A 16,607-nucleotide genomic window follows, 5' to 3' on the forward strand; every position below is an offset into this window, starting at 1 on the left:
CTGGACATCATTTAGCACGAAACTGCTCGAAAAGACAAATCCAACGAACCCAAACTCGATGCGATTCCGTCGTTTCGTTTAGGAGTTCCTATGGCCACCTCCTGACTCCATCATCAGACCAGCTCAATGGTACCATAACATTGCATTGTCATCGTACTTACATAAGTATACCAAATTTCAGCTCAATCGGTTGGGGAGAAGTGGTCTTAATTTCAGTTGCAAGATTTGTCCCACACATACTAACAAGTGAAGTCAATATAAAGCTTGTAAAAATACAACAGTAGCTGCCATACAAAGTGAAAATAATTCTGAACCGGACGATATCAATAATGTTAATGTTATAACCCCGTATCCTTCACAAGGCTTTTGCCGGAGGTGCAGAATAAACGGTCATACACTGAAAACTTGTCGTAAAGACAGATATATTGTCTGCTTTGGGTGCGGTAAAAAGGATTTCAAGTATCCTAATTGTCCCGACTGTAACCCGAAAAGTAATTTAAACCAAAAAAACTAGTCAACCTGGATTGGAGGAATGACACCGATAAGCTGACTCACAAATCTAAAAAATTCAATGCAAAAAGTAGTGTGTGAGAGTGGTAAAATTGGCTAAATTTTGTTTCTTCTTTTTTTACTTACAACGCTGTCTCTTCAATCCAGGATAACAATGTTCCTGATATGAATGTATCCCGACCCTATGTATCTGTTTCTATTAATGGCAAACCACTAATTGGCTTGTTAGATACCGGTTCTTCCACCACAATTCTTGGAAATGGATGTCATGAACCCCTCTTAAAAGCTGGTCATGAACTTCAACAACCTGACACTTCTAAGTTTGTTACGGCTGGTGGCGAGAAACTGAGTTCTTTAGGAATCATCTACCTTCCAGTGAGTTTTTACGGACAAACTCACACTCTTAAAGCCTACGTAGTCCCAAACATAAAACACTCTTTTATATTGGGAATGGACTTCTGGAGGGTATTTGGCTTATTTCCCAAACATATTGACCATATCTTCTATCTATCTATCTATCTATCTATATTATATAAAGCTCGATTACCACTCACTCACTCACTGACTGACTGATCAGGGGTATTTTTGGGGTATTTAGAGGGGAGGGGGGTAACATTTTTGGTGTTTGTTTTAAACTAGATTTTTCGACTGCCAGCTTTACTAGATTTTTTGAACCAAAAAACAAAATGGCGGCATTTTTTGAGACACCAACTTTTTTGTCTTTGGTCCTGAATTTTTTCTTTTTTGGGAGTTTATTGGGGTTGCCAAGATGTGTTAAAAAATGGCCGCGCCGCCATCTTGGATTGAAAATGCGATTTCGAGGTGTTTTTAGGGAGGTGTCACTCCGAGATGCGCAATTGTTTTTGAAAATTTCTTTTGGGTGTTTGTGACATGTATAGTCTTCTTAAGAGACCCATTCACAGATTATCGAAAAACAAGATGGCGGCTGAGCCGTCGGCCATTTTGTTGCGATAAAAAAATTCCCAAACTTTGGTAGCAATTTTCCGGCAGATGGCGACACCGGAGTGGGGTACAATGTTCCGGGCAATTGTTGGTCTGTTATTCGAGTGTTGCCATGAATCGGAAAAAACTACCATTTTGGAAGAAAATTTTCCACCACGGCCCCGGATAGTAGAAAATGGAAATTTCCAGAAATTCCAAAAACTTGGTATGCAGTCTGGTGACATTTGAGGACCCGAATGACATTTCACCATTTTTATCAAAAAAGTCTGGCAACACTGAAAGTTATGGGGAAAAGTTTTTTTTTGCGACATGGGTGTCTTTAAAGTTAGTGACAGACAGAAAGAGTAGTGGCAGAAAAAAAATAATAATGACGTTTGGTCGGATATACGACCCAGATTATGGGAAAAATCCGAAATGTCAAAAAATCAAGATGGCGGCGGCGTGGGCGGCCATTTTGTAAAAAGTTGAAAATTTCGAAATTTTAGAATGCATTTTTCGAGTAGTTGGCAACACTTTGGAAAGTCGAGTTGTATGAGGCGGTTGTGTGTCCTGTCGAGAGGTTTCGCTTGGGTGAAGAAATTTCCCCAGTGTTGCCACACTTTGGGAGATTTGGTCCAAAAATGTCGAAAGTAGAAATAACGACTTCCGGTCAAAAATTTGGATGACGCCTCCTGCAAAGGGGCCGTGCAAATGACATTTGGCCATTTTCGTCTCGATCACCTGGCAACACTGGAAGTTACGGGGAAAAGTATTTTTTGAGACATGGGTGTCTTTAAAGTTAAGGACGGACAGAAGGAGATATGGCAGAAAAAATCCAAAAATGTGGTTTGGTCGGTTATACGACCCAGATTATGGGAAAAATCCGAAATGTCAGAAAATCAAGATGGCGACCGAGTGAGCGGCCATTTTGTAAAAAGTTTCAGATTTCTGATTTTTCAAATGCATTTTTCGGGCAGTTGGCAACATTTGGGAAAGTCGAGTTGTATAGGGCGATTACGTAGTTTGTCAAGGAGTATCGTTTGGAAAAACAACAATTTCCAGTGTTGCCATACTTTGAGAGTTTTGGTCCAAAAATGTAAAAAATGGAAATAACGACTTTCGGTCAGAAATTTGGATGACGCCTCCTGCAAATAGGTCAAACTAATGACATTTGACCATTTTCAACTCGATCATCTGGCAACACTGGGAGTTAGGGTAACTCAAAGTTTTGGGACAACGGAGGAATAAGGAATTGTAGAAACAAATGAATTCGGGATTGGGTGAAGTTAGAAAAAAAGTAAAAATGGGGTTCGGCGCGGAAAATGGTCCAGATTAAGGCAAAAATGCAAAATTTTGGAAATCCAAGATGGCCGCCAAGCGTTCACCCGTTTTCCTAAAGCAACTAAATTCTCCATACAAATTGTATGCAGGGGGGCTTAGCTAACGTAGAAAAAGGCGAGGCCGAAGGCCGAGCGATAGTTTAAAGCCTGTGAGTCGCCATAGATTTATTTTTAATGCGTCAAAAAAGGACTAGAGCCCAGTGACAGACAGAAAGGCGAGGCCGAAGGCCGAGCGATGGTTCAAATCCCGACAGTCGCCATAGATTTACTTGTGTTGCGTCAAAAAAGCACAAGAGCACCGCGACAGGCAATAAACGCCCCGTGTAATTTTTGCGAGGCCGAAGGCCGAGCTCCGAATGCGAGGCCGCAGGCCGAGCGCCGCGTAGGGCGAAGCCCGGAGCGGCCAGCATCGCAGATCTAGCTTTTGTAGCCCGCGTAGCGGGCGACCAAAGCTAGTCTATCTATCTATCTATCTATCTATCTATCTATATTATATAAAGCTCGATTACTACTCACTCACTGACTGACTGACTGATCAGGGGTATTTTTAGGGTATTTAGAGGGGAGAGGGGTAAAATTGTTAGTGTTTGTTTTAAACTAGATTTTTCGACTGCCAGCTTTATTATATTTTTTGAACCAAAAAACAATATGGCGGAACTTTTTGAAACAGCAACTTTTTTGTTTTTGGTCCTGAATTTTTTCTTTTTTGGTGGTTTGTTAGGGTTGCCAAGGTGTGTTCAAAAATGTGAGAAAAAAATGGAAAAACAAAATGGCCGCGCCGCCATCTTGGATTGAAAACGCGTTTTTAGGGGTGTTTTTGGGGAGGTGTCATTCCGAGGTGCGCCATTTTTTTTTTAAATTTCTTTTGAGTGTTTGTGACATGTATAGTCTTCTTAACCCACTTGTTACGGAATTCACTTTTTCTATCACTTACCTTAAAATCAGTCATGATAAATGTATCTCAAAACAATCGCTCCAAAACTTTATAGTTATTTACGTCAGTGTACTTATAAGACTTGGACAGTACTGCGACACACCTCATCTTTCAAATGTTGCATATGAAAATTGTTTAAACTACCCACATTAGTAAAAATATTTATGTAAAAACTAGCGTTCTTTTAAAAGAACGCTAGTAACAAGTGGGTTAAGAGCCCCATTCACAGATTATCGAAAAACAAGATGGCGGCTGAGCCGTCGGCCATTTTGTTGCGGGCATAAAAATTCCCAAAGTTTGGTAGCAATTTTCCGGTAGATGGCGACACCGGAGTGGGGTACAATGTTCCGGGCGATTGTTGGTCTGTTATTCGAGTATTGCCATGAGTCGGAAAAAACTACCATTTTGGAAGAAAATTTTCCACCACGGCCCCGGATAGTAGAAAATGGAAATTTCCAAAAATTCCAAAAACTTGGTATGCAGTTTGGTGACGTTTGGGGACCCGAATGACATTTCACCATTTTTATGAAAAAAGTCTGGCAACACTGAAAGTTACGGGGAAAAGTTTTTTTTGCGACATGGGTGACTTTAAAGTTAAGGACAGATAGAAGGAGTCATGGCAGAAAAAAAATAAAAATGACGTTTGGTTGGTTATACGACCCAGATTATGGGAAAAATCCGAAATCTCGGAAAATCAAGATGGCGGCTGAGCGGGCGGCCATTTTGTAAAAAGTTTCATTTTTCTGATTTTTCCAATGCATTTTTCGGGCAGTTGGCAACATTTGGGAAAGTTTGGTTATATGGAGCGATTATGTAGTTTGTCAAGGAGTATCGTTTGGGAAAACAAAAATTTCCAGTGTTGCCATACTTTGGAAGATTTAGTCAAAAAATGTAAAAAATGGAAATAACGACTTCCGGTCAGAAATTTGGTTGACGCCTCCTGCAAATAGGTCAAACTAATGACATTTGACCATTTTCAACTCGATCACCTGGCAACACTGGGAGTTAGGGGAACTCAAAGTTTTGGGACAACGGAGGAATAAGGAATTGTAGAAACAAATGAATTCGGGATTGGGTGAAGTTAGAAAAAAAGTAAAAATGGGGTTCGGCGCGGAAAATGGTCTAGATTAAGGCAAAAATGCAAAATTTTGGAAATCCAAGATGGCCGCCAAGCGTTCACCCGTTTTCCTAAAGGGACTAAATTCTCCATACAAATTGTATGCAGGGGGGCTTAGCTAACGTAGAAAAAGGCGAGGCCGAAGGCCGAGCGATAGTTCAAAGCCCGAGAGTCGCCATAGATTAATTTTTATGCGTCAAAAAAGGACTAGAGCCCAGTGACAGACAGAAAGGCGAGGCCGAAGGCCGAGCGATGGTTCAAATCCCGACAGTCGCCATAGATTTACTTGTGTTGCGTCAAAAAAGCACAAGAGCACCGTGACAAACGAGAACGCCCCCTGTAATTTTTGCGAGGCCGAAGGTCGAGCTCCGAATGCGAGGCCGCAGGCCGAGCGCCGCGTAGGGCGAAGCCCGGAGCGGCCAGCATCGCAGATCTAGCTTTTGTAGCCCGCGTAGCGGGCGACCAAAGCTAGTCCTATATTATAAAGACACCGATAAAATTGTAACTGTTACTACTACCGATAACAACTCTGGATTTAATAACCTGTGCTCGTACGACCATTTATCGGGCAATCAAAAAAATCTGGCAGATCAAGTCATTTCACTGTTTCACGACATCTCCTACGAAAAACGTGGTTTAGGGCGTACTTCTCTAATTACTCATCCAATTGACACTGGGGATGCTGCCCCCATTCGTCAACGATATTATAGGATGTCTCCGGAGAAGCAACGCATACTAGTCGAGCAATTGGATGACATGTTAAAGGAAGACGTAGTGGAACCGTGCGAGAGCCCATGGTCGTCCCCAGTTCTCTTAACGCCGAAAAAGAATGGCGAGCTGCGATTCTGTCTGGACAGTAGAAAACTCAATGCAGTAACAAAAAAAGATGCGTACAGTCTACCGTACATGGCAGAAATTTTAGATAATCTCCGCGACGCTCGATATCTCTCTAGTATTGACCTCTCTAAAAGTTTTTGGCAAATTTTGATTAGAGAAGAGGACAGACAGAAAACTGCTTTCTATATTCCCTCACGCGGCACATTTCAATTTAAGGCCATGGCGTTCAGACTGACTAATGCTCCGGCCACCCAGCAAAGGCTAGTCGATACTCTCTTTTATGGTCCCGAATTTGAGCATAGAGTCTTCGTTTTTATTGATGACGTCATCATTGCGTCTAACACCTTTGAACAACACTTATCTTTATTATCAAGAGTTCTCGATAAATTAAAAACTGCCAACTTAACAATAAATTTTTCTAAGTGTCAATTTTTTAGGAACCAGCTTAAGTATCTGGGCTACGTGGTGGACTCAAACGGTTTGCAGGCTGATCCTGAAAAAGTTGAGGCAATCGTTAACTACCCCACACCAACGAATCGAAAAGAAGTTAGGCGATTCCTAGGCACCGCCTCCTGGTACCGTAGGTTTATCGAAAACTTCAGTACCTTAGCTAATCCCTTAAATAAGTTGACATCACAAGGCAAAAACGCCCCTCCTTTTGTATGGTCTTATGAGGCAGACTTAGCTTTTAAACAATTAAAAAAATGCCTCTCCTCTACACCTATTCTTTCTTGTCCTGACTATGACCAACCCTTTGAAGTACACACCGATGCTAGTGACTACGGTATTGGAGCGGTGTTGTCTCAAACTTTAGACGGACGTGAAAAAGTGATAGCGTATATGAGCAAGTCGCTATCGAAACCAGAACGCAATTATAGCGCAACTGAACGCGAAGCATTAGCCGTACTCATCACAATTGAACATTGGCGTTGTTACTTGGAAAATGGTCTTAAGTTCACTGTATTCACAGACCATTCTTCCCTCAAATGGTTCTTAAACCTTAACAACCCAACTGGGCGATTAGCTAGGTGGGGAGTACGTCTATCTGCTTACAATTTTGACATCAAACACCGAAAAGGTTCCGAAAATGTAGTTCCGGATAGTCTATCACGTTCTGTTCCTGTCTCTGCTATTAATGTAGTCGACAATAACTTTCAAAACACTAACGACACCTGGTTTTTGAAAATTTTTAATGGTTGTCTCAAATCTCCAACATCATTTTTAAATTATCGCGTCGAAAATGGTAAACTGTTTCGCTTCATGAAATCTCTAAACCCTCTTACACGTGAATTTGAATGGAAGGAGGTTGTTCCCTCAGAATTCAGAAATGACATTATTACGAAAAATCATTCCGAACCTAGTTCTGGTCACTTCGGAATTTTCAAAACCCATAAACGTATTAGCTTGAAATATTTTTGGCCCAATATGCATCAGGATGTTGCTAAATTTGTCACTAGTTGTGATGTTTGTCTCTCTCGCAAACATCCCAACCACCCTACACTTGGCGTAATGGGTAGACCTAAAGACTGCTGTCGACCATTCCAAATGCTAAGCATAGATTTGGTAGGACCACTGCCTGTGTCCAGGAAGCAAAATACATTTTTGCTCGTTATTACTTGTTGCTTCTCTAAGTACTGTATGCTTTTTCCCATACGCCGTGCTACGGCCGAAATAATTGCCAAAATTATAGAGGATAACGTTTTCCTGGTTCACAATATCCCTAGTACTGTTATTATGGACAACGGGAAACAGTTTGTTAGTAATATTTTGAAAAATTTATTTAAATACTATAATATTCCTAATATTTTTTATACACCTTTATATACACCACAAGTAAATACTGTTGAACGTTATAATAAAACCATAATGACATCAGTTTCTTCCTTTATTGAGCGTGATCATAGAGTCTGGGATACAAACATTCCTAAAATCCAATTTGCCCTCAACAGTGCTGTAAATGAAGTGACTGGTTATACACCTTCATTCTTGGTTTTTGGCAGAGAGTTAATATCCTGTGGTTCTCATTACGTTGATTCAGACTTAGAAAATCAAATCACATTTGCACCTCGTGATAGTTACGCGGAAAACTTAGGAGCTTTGCACAAAATATTTGACAAAGTTCAACTATCACTTGTGAAAGCTCACTCTAGGAACAGCACAAATTATGACTTGCGACGCAAGAATGTTGACTTTAACGTTAGTGATATCGTCTGGAGAAAAACATTTTATCAAAGCGATAAAGATAATAGATTTTCTAAAAAGTTAGCCCCCAAATTTATCAAGTGTAAGATTATAGGAAAAAAATCTAAACTAGTTTATGAGCTTTAGGATATGGCAGGTAACAATTTAGGAACTTGGCATGTCAAGGACTTCAAGTTGACTTAGATTTCGTAGTACCCTTAGGCAAGCGGATTTTACAAGAAAAATCCTAACCTATAAAGGGGGGTATGTAACGGCTCGTTAAATATTCAACTTAAAACTATTACAACTTAACTTAAAACTTAAAACTACTTAAAAACTAAACAAATATAATACAAATATATCTTATTAACTATATTTACATTGAATTAAACAACTAAAACTGTACATGTTGTAAGCTTAGTCCGGCGCGAGCACAAAGATGTTATTTAAATTATTTGGATTGCGCGCTCAGTGAACGTCAGATTATGACCTTGCGAGTGAACGCTTTCTATGCATTCAATGCACGGGAGCAACTTACGACCGGCTCGGCTCGGCGCTTATGTCACTCGCAGTCCCTGCGAAGCTTCTAAACGCACGGACGTACACCTCGCTTAGAAAAATATTACTCGCGATCCACGAGGTCGAACTTTCTAATACTTAATCGATTTATTTAAATTACTTGTTGTGCTTCCCCAGTCTCGGGTGAGTGTTGTAATTAATTTTAATACCTATCCCACCTAGTTTTAGTGCTTAACTAGTTGCCTAGTAGGTAAGTGCTTACGTAGATATAAGATTTTAGTGCTCGCATGAGTAGTGCGTATTTAATTATTTTTATTACTCCTAATTAATTGGTAAACGTATGTATTGAAACGTTCTATGCAGAATCCTCTTTTATTTTACGCACATAGGCATAAGTCAAAATGGTTCCTGACATGGCCTTTGACCTTCGATGGTCATCGAATTGTGCATGTCACCTTAGAAACTTTATTTAAATGTAAATTATATTGTTAACTATTACCATAGATTACTTTAATTAGTTAAGCTGATTATTAAATAACTTTAGTACTTAAAAATAGGAATATTACACAAACAAATGTGAAATATTTACTCAGTAGTTCAGTACCTACTTAGTAAATTCTTATAGTCTCAGTATTAGTGGATAAAATGAAATTAAATTAAATAGATTTTGTTACCGTCATATCTAAAAGGCTGGTACAATGGATAAGGATGCCCCACGTTGGGCGCCATTGTACCAGCCTTTTAGATATGACGGTAACAAAATCTATTTAAGAGGAAGAAAAAGAGAAACAAAAGAATAGTCAAATTTATTTATTGCTAATTAATTTAAGTCTCAGGGAGTGAGTTCCTAATTAGTCTCAACCGACGCACTACTAAAGTCTCTAAAAATCCAACCGCACTGTCCTTGGTTCGCTCGTAGTGGCAGCAGCGACAAGCAACGCTTGCCACGTCAGGTTCGGCGTCGCGGGCGGGCGACAGACGATGGCCGCACAGCAGCGGACCTCTTGACGGAGGAAGGAGCCCTGTAATCCACGTCATCGGTCGTTTTATTGAATGTCCGATTTTATAGTTTAGCTGCGACATCAGCTTTAAAGCGAAGCAGGGGAAAGATTTGTGCAAGAAATAGTAATTCATGATGCGGCAGCTAAACAAAATCAACTTTAAAAATAAATAATTCATTTTATCCACTAATACTGAGACTATAAGAATTTACTAAGTAGGTACTGAACTACTGAGTAAATATTTCACATTTGTTTGTGTAATATTCCTATTTTTAAGTACTAAAGTTATTTAATAATCAGCTTAACTAATTAAAGTAATCTATGGTAATAGTTAACAATATAATTTACATTTAAATAAAGTTTCTAAGGTGACATGCACAATTCGATGACCATCGAAGGTCAAAGGTCATGTCAGGAACCATTTTGACTTATGCCTTTGTGCGTAAAATAAAAGAGGATTCTGCATAGAACGTTTCAATACATACGTTTACCAATTAATTAGGAGTAATAAAAATAATTAAATACGCACTACTCATGCGAGCACTAAAATCTTATATCTACGTAAGCACTTACCTACTAGGCAACTAGTTAAGCACTAAAACTAGGTGGGATAGGTATTAAAATTAATTACAACACTCACCCGAGACTGGGGAAGCACAACAAGTAATTTAAATAAATCGATTAAGTATTAGAAAATTCGACCTCGTGGATCGCGAGTAATATTTTTCTAAGCGAGGTGTACGTCCGTGCGTTTAGAAGCTTCGCAGGGACTGCGAGTGACATAAGCGCCGAGCCGAGCCGGTCGTAAGTTGCTCCCGTGCATTGAATGCATAGAAAGCGTTCACTCGCAAGGTCATAATCTGACGTTCACTGAGCGCGCAATCCAAATAATTTAATTTACTGTAACAATTAATTAGTTCATGTAAATCTAGCTATAAGCACGGGAGGCGTGCATGTGACGTCACAACGCGAGAGTCCGGTTAGTTCCGCCGTGTTACGTAAGCAGTCCGTATACTCGCGGTGCGTGTGTGCGTTCACTTCGGGCGTATCGTGTTCCGTGGTACGGAAGCGCGGCGCGTCGCGAAAAGAAGTGGCCGCTGGTTTTTTTTTTTTTTTGAAGGGACGCGCGCTGGTAGCTTGAGGAGCTTTTCCAGCTTCACCGGGCAGAGTGGCGAGTACAGAAGGTACTCTAGCCGTTTGGCGATCGTCGGTCGCAGACCGACGTTCGCGATCGGGCCGTATCGAGCGCATAAGGCGCCCGATCAGTGGCGAACCCAATTAGAGGGTTTCCCACCGCGGTGTTGGACCAAAGTCCAGCCTACGGCGGGCTCACTCCAAGTGGGCCCGATCGAGGGGACTACGGACGCGGCCTGAGGGCGCCACGGTAGGCTCGGACCTCGGCTCAGGCCGTGTCCGGGGGACGGATAGGGGAGAACCGGCCCGGTACATGTCTGTACCGTCCGAAATGGAAAGCAGGGCCTCGTACTCGCCGGCGAGTACGGTGTAACGAGCTACTGTGTTGTGGAGTAGTTGGCGTGCTTAAGGCAGTGATGTCTGTGTTCAGAAATTCGGTAATAGGATCGTCCGGGTCGTCTAGGACATGCCTAGGTCGTCGGTATTGGGCAGCGACATCTTTCTGGGGTGTATACGTGGCGGCGCTAACGATAAGAGGGTTCTTGTGGTTGATCGCTTTATCAAAGTAGCGGCGAGAGGCTTCTTTCATAAAGTGATCAATCGATGGGATCTCGAAATCTCTATGGAGATTCGTATTACGCACGAACCACGGGGCGTCCGCGGCTCGGCGTAAGAATTTGTTTTGTAGGGTCTGGAATTTTTTAAGGTTTGTGCAGGAAGTGTGAGCAAACACCGGACTGGCGTAAGTCAACACTGGACGGATGCAGGTTTTGTAAATTGTCAACTTATTTCTAAGTGACAATTTACTTTTCCTTCCAACTAGGTGGTAGAGTCGGTGGATGTAGTGGTTCGCACGGCTCAAGACGCGTCTGAGGTGCGGAGCGAACGATAATCTCTGGTCGAGGGTGACACCTAAGTACTTGGCCTCACTTTTCCAAGGAATAGTTTGGTCAAATAAGGTGAGATGGGTGGGGACATTAGGACGAGTGCGAACCGGAGGACGTTTCGCAGACAAAGCCCTAGAAAAGTACACTGCTGCACTTTTTTCGGGATTTACCTCGATACGCCACTTCCTGAACCATTCGCCTAATTGTGTGACTGCGCGTTGGAGCGCCAAGATGACGTAATTCCGATTACGTCCTGACTTGTAGAGTGCGGTGTCGTCCGCAAAGAGGGCTAAATCCGTATTCGGATATTTGGGGATGTCATTGACGTACAATGAAAAGAGGATGGGCGAGAGCACGGAGCCCTGGGGGACTCCGGCTCTTATGGGGCGGGGGGAGGAGAGGGAGCCATCTACTCGGTAACGAAAGGTGCGATTCGATAAAAAGTCACGTAAGATGTGCACGAGACTGTCCGGCACACCGAGTTCGTAAAGCTTGTAAATCAAGCCGTTGTGCCAGACTTTATCGAATGCCTTCGCTACGTCGAAGAATAACACTCCTGTCCCTACGGGTGGCTTAGCAGTGAGGCCGCTAAGTATATGCTCCGTTAAGCGGTGCACCTGTTGTACGCAGGAATGTGAGGCGCGGAAGCCAAACTGTTCGTTTATTAAGAGATTATTAGAAAAAACATAATCTCTTAATCGAGAGACAATTATACGTTCGTATAACTTACCCATGGTCTTTAAGAGACTGATGGGTCTGTAGCTTGTGGGGTCAGCCAGTTTCTTACCGGGCTTCGGGATGCCAATGACTTCTGCCTCTTTCCACGCGTCGGGAAAGATGCAGTGAGACATGGCCGCGTTGAAAATAGCAACCAAGAGGTATACTAGGGGGGCGGGCAGGGCGCGTAAGACTCTATTAGAGATACGGTCCGGGCCGGGGGCTTTGTTGGGACGGAAACCTTTGATTATCGTTCGCACCTCGTCGACGTTGGTCGAGTCTAGGGTTGTGGTCGGAGGGAGGGCGGCTCTACGTTCGACTTCGCTGTCCACCATGCGGAGGTGGGCAGAGTCTACTGGGAGGGTACTGGGGGAGCACTGTGCTTCTAGACTGTCGGCTAGACATTCGGCTTTGGCGTCGTCGTCAAACGCAAGTGTTTGATCGGAACGTAAAAGCGGTGGCGTGGACGCTACGGTGTCGGACTTAAAGGCTCTCGTCAACTTCCAATAGGCTTGGTGCGATGGCGAGATTTCTTTAAGTAGATCATCCCACTGATTGTTACGGAGTTCCGCGATACGAGCCTTGACAGCGCGCTGTAAGGAACGTAGGCGGGCTCTGTTTTCCTCGGTTGGATAAGCGTCATAATCGCGAGTGGCTGCGTTCTTTGCCCTCAATAGCTCTCGTGCGTCGTCAGGCAGCCTGAGACGGTGGTTAGCCATCGCAGGCACTTGCCTAGACGAGTCGCCGATGGCGACCGAGATGTGACTAGTGAGGGCATCGATCGCGTGAATAGTTTCGTGAGGCGAAACTATATCGTCGGGGATTGAGGACAGTTGTGGGCTCTGACAGTTCCCAAGTTTTACCTTGAGTTTGTCCCAGTCAGTAGTGAGATATTGGGCATTCTAACGAACGAGTGAGGTCACCTCTGTGACCCAATATCTCACATTCGATGGTTAGCAATGGAGAAATACATAATATCATCCGAAAGATCGCTCAATAACGTGAACGTACGTAGGCACACCATGCTTTCAGTATAAATAATGTACGGTACATAATACTATGATCATTTTTCAAACTACATCTTTTAACCATCGGCGTGAGTATATTGTCATCAGTTCCTTAAAATCCACCGATCACGACAGTCAAGTTAAAAATTCTGCTATGAAATTTCTGAAACAAAAGGAAACACTTAAATTAGAATGCATCTGTCCTGTAGCATCGAACGAGGCTAAGCGTCACGGGAATTTACTGCCAAATACTATACGCTGTATTGTGTGTGGTCCATCAAACTGTGGGAAGACTAATTTGGTTATCAGTTTATTGTTACATAAGGATGGACCGCGTTTTCGTAACCTCTATGTGTACTCAAAGTCTTTATACCAACCTAAGTACGTATTTTTAGAAAAAGTATTGGAGAAGGTTGCAGGCACATCTTATAACAAGTATAATCATAATAGTGAAATTTTAAGTCCTCACGAAGCGTTGCCTGACTCAATTATCATATTTGACGATGTTGCTTGTGAAAACCAAAACAATATACGTGATTATTTCGCTATGGGTCGGCATAAAAACATTGATTGTTTTTATATGAATCAAACTTATACTAAAATACCTAAGCAACTCGTAAGGGACAATGCTAATCTTATTATATTGTTTAAGCAAGATGATATAAATCTAAGACACGTTTATGATGAACATGTTGGGTCTGACATGTCATGGTCACAGTTTCGTGAAATGTGTTCAACTGTATGGAGTAAACCTTACAGTTATGTGGTTATCAATAAGGATTGTGAACGAAACAAAGGCTGTTATCGAATGAAGTTTGATACATTCATAGTATTGGATTAAACTTTTTATAAGTATAGATGTTAAGTTACTAACCATTCAGTTTCATTAGAGAAGTCAACCAGAGTGGAAATCTTAATAATGGAACGAAACCTTAAGGAACAAATAGTTAAATCTGCAGCAGCTGTAAAAAGAAAGGTTGAAATGATTAAAGATGTAAAAAATTCAAATGATATGGCGTTGGACACGATATTTAAACCTATCGTTAACCCACTGAAACTGTTAACAAACCAAACTGGTAATAAACATCTTAAAAATGATGAATTAGAGAAAAACTTAAATACCGAAGTTAAAAGAACTAAATACAGTGAAAGTGAAGCATCGAATACTTCTGCTCCAGATTATGAAGAACCTGATGATGATAATGATGAAGACAATTTAGATAATATAGATGATTGCAAAACATCTAACAAAACCCTGACTACATCGCCCTCGGTGGATTACGATGTCCATGAAAACTCATTTAAATCTCTTCAATCTTCACCAAGTATCAATAACGATTCTTTATCATGGTCGGTGTCATCTGAAGTGATGAGCGATGTACCTTATGGTATTAGAAATGTAAAGGGAAAATTGATGCTCGGCAACACGCGTGTTTATGATGATGACCGCATTTTGAAAATTGGATACCGTAGCCTAAAAAAAACTCCTGGCTTAAAAGAATTATTGTACAAAAAGACCCCAGATTTAAAAATTATTACAAATGAGGATTTACAAAATTATAGATTACTACTTATAGATACCAATGCACACAAACGTAACTGCGATCCATCAAAACCAATAAACAGTAACAAAGGATTTAAATATATGAACGTGATCAAACCTTTGTTTAAGTTCTCTAGAAGTCACACGAGTAGTGTAGAAAGTCTCCCACGAGGTGAAGGCATCGATATTTTGAAAGAAGTTAAGAAGGATACTGATTTGGTTTATTGGGATGATCCAAATGAATTAGTGGAAAGGTTAAAATTACTATTTGGATCATGGGCAGCTGGTAACACTGGAGTACAAAATGAAATTTATGCAATAATAGAAGAATTGCATGAAGCTGGTATCATAAAAGACATAAAATATATAAAGCTTCCAACAGGAGGGTTTGGCAGTACCATCATACTACAGAAGCCGACCAGACGGCAATGAATATAGATAAATTTGGTCATCACGTTCATAAGCGATTACGACTATCAGAGTTTACTAACATTACTGATGACACATTAGTAAGGTCAGATGCAGGAAACTTTGATTTAAAGTCATCGAGATTAAATGGATTACCAACTCCGGAAAAAGATGACGAGGCAGTAAATAAAGAGTATGTGGATAAATGTGTTCAAGATTTAAAAAATGAATTGAAAACCATTCAAAGTAATATCAAAAAGTATCTTAATAATTTGGAAAAATTAACTACTAATAATTTAACTACATTTTATTACACAAAAGAAGAAATCGATCGGATGATTGCAGCAAAATCTATCAAAAATGAGTAAACAAGATAAAGTCAACGAGCTACACAAAGCAGCGAGAAGGAATTTCATCCGTCGACATACGATTATTAAAGGGATAGATGATTTATGGCAAGCGGACCTTATGGATTTTCAGAAATACTCATCATTTCGCACACCTAGATCTAAACTGAGACAACTCAAAATTTGCCAATTTTGACTTATGCTTGTATTCAAATACTCGGTTATCATACGCATCTTTCCAACATAACAGGTTTAATAAAGCCTTGATCCATTTGCCGCTAGATGGCGATAACTTACTTTTGTTGAATCAACGCTTGTCAACCCCTTCCACCTAAACAAGCGTGTTGTCAGTTGACCTTTGCTAGTATCAGAGAGTGCACGTATTAAAATAAACGAAAACGCGGATATTTAGATTTGTTACAGTTAAGCAGAAAATATGTAATGAGTTAATTTGAGTAGTAACAGTATTGATGAATTGTTCTGCAATAGTCAACCAGATCATTTTGACTTGTTCTAGTTTTGTTTGATAGAGTAACTTATATTTTGTTACTATTTTGAGTTGAGTTTGTTTTGATGAATCAACTTGTGAATTTCTAGTTGGCGTAGTTTTGTTGGAACAAATTTCAATTCAATGTTTTTCTATACAGAACGCGTAGTTTTGCATGTTTCACCTAAAATCATGTACAGTATGATAATCGCTGTTTCTAAATAAAGTTAGTTTTATTCAAACTGTTCAACTGTTGTGTTTGAGAAGAGTGTTTTGAGTTAACTTACTATTGTTGGATAAGTAAAAATTACAGTGGATATTTTTTTTATTTTCCGAAAAAAATATGCTAGGTCGTTTTCTTTTAAATATTTTGAGAGAACAGTGTAAAGATAGTTAAAATGGCAATGTACAGACGACGGCACTTCAAGTTAAACACTGTAGTAACTAATGTAGTTGTAATACAAGTGTATAGTCTGATATGCTGTTGTCTGCACAAGAGATAAAACCTTCTTTATAATGTAGAAATAAAAAATAATGTAGAAAAAAGGTCTATAATAAGTAAATAAATAATAAATAAACATATCAATCAGCCGATGCTAAGAAAAAGTGGCTGAAGAAACTCAAACACCTATCATGTTCACCATGTCATGAAATCTTCATTTATATCTCTTATGCTGATCCAAATCGTGTTAAAAA

Source organism: Ostrinia nubilalis, chromosome W (assembly GCF_963855985.1).
Source record: "Ostrinia nubilalis chromosome W, ilOstNubi1.1, whole genome shotgun sequence".
NCBI classification, from domain to species: Eukaryota; Metazoa; Arthropoda; class Insecta; order Lepidoptera; family Crambidae; genus Ostrinia; species Ostrinia nubilalis.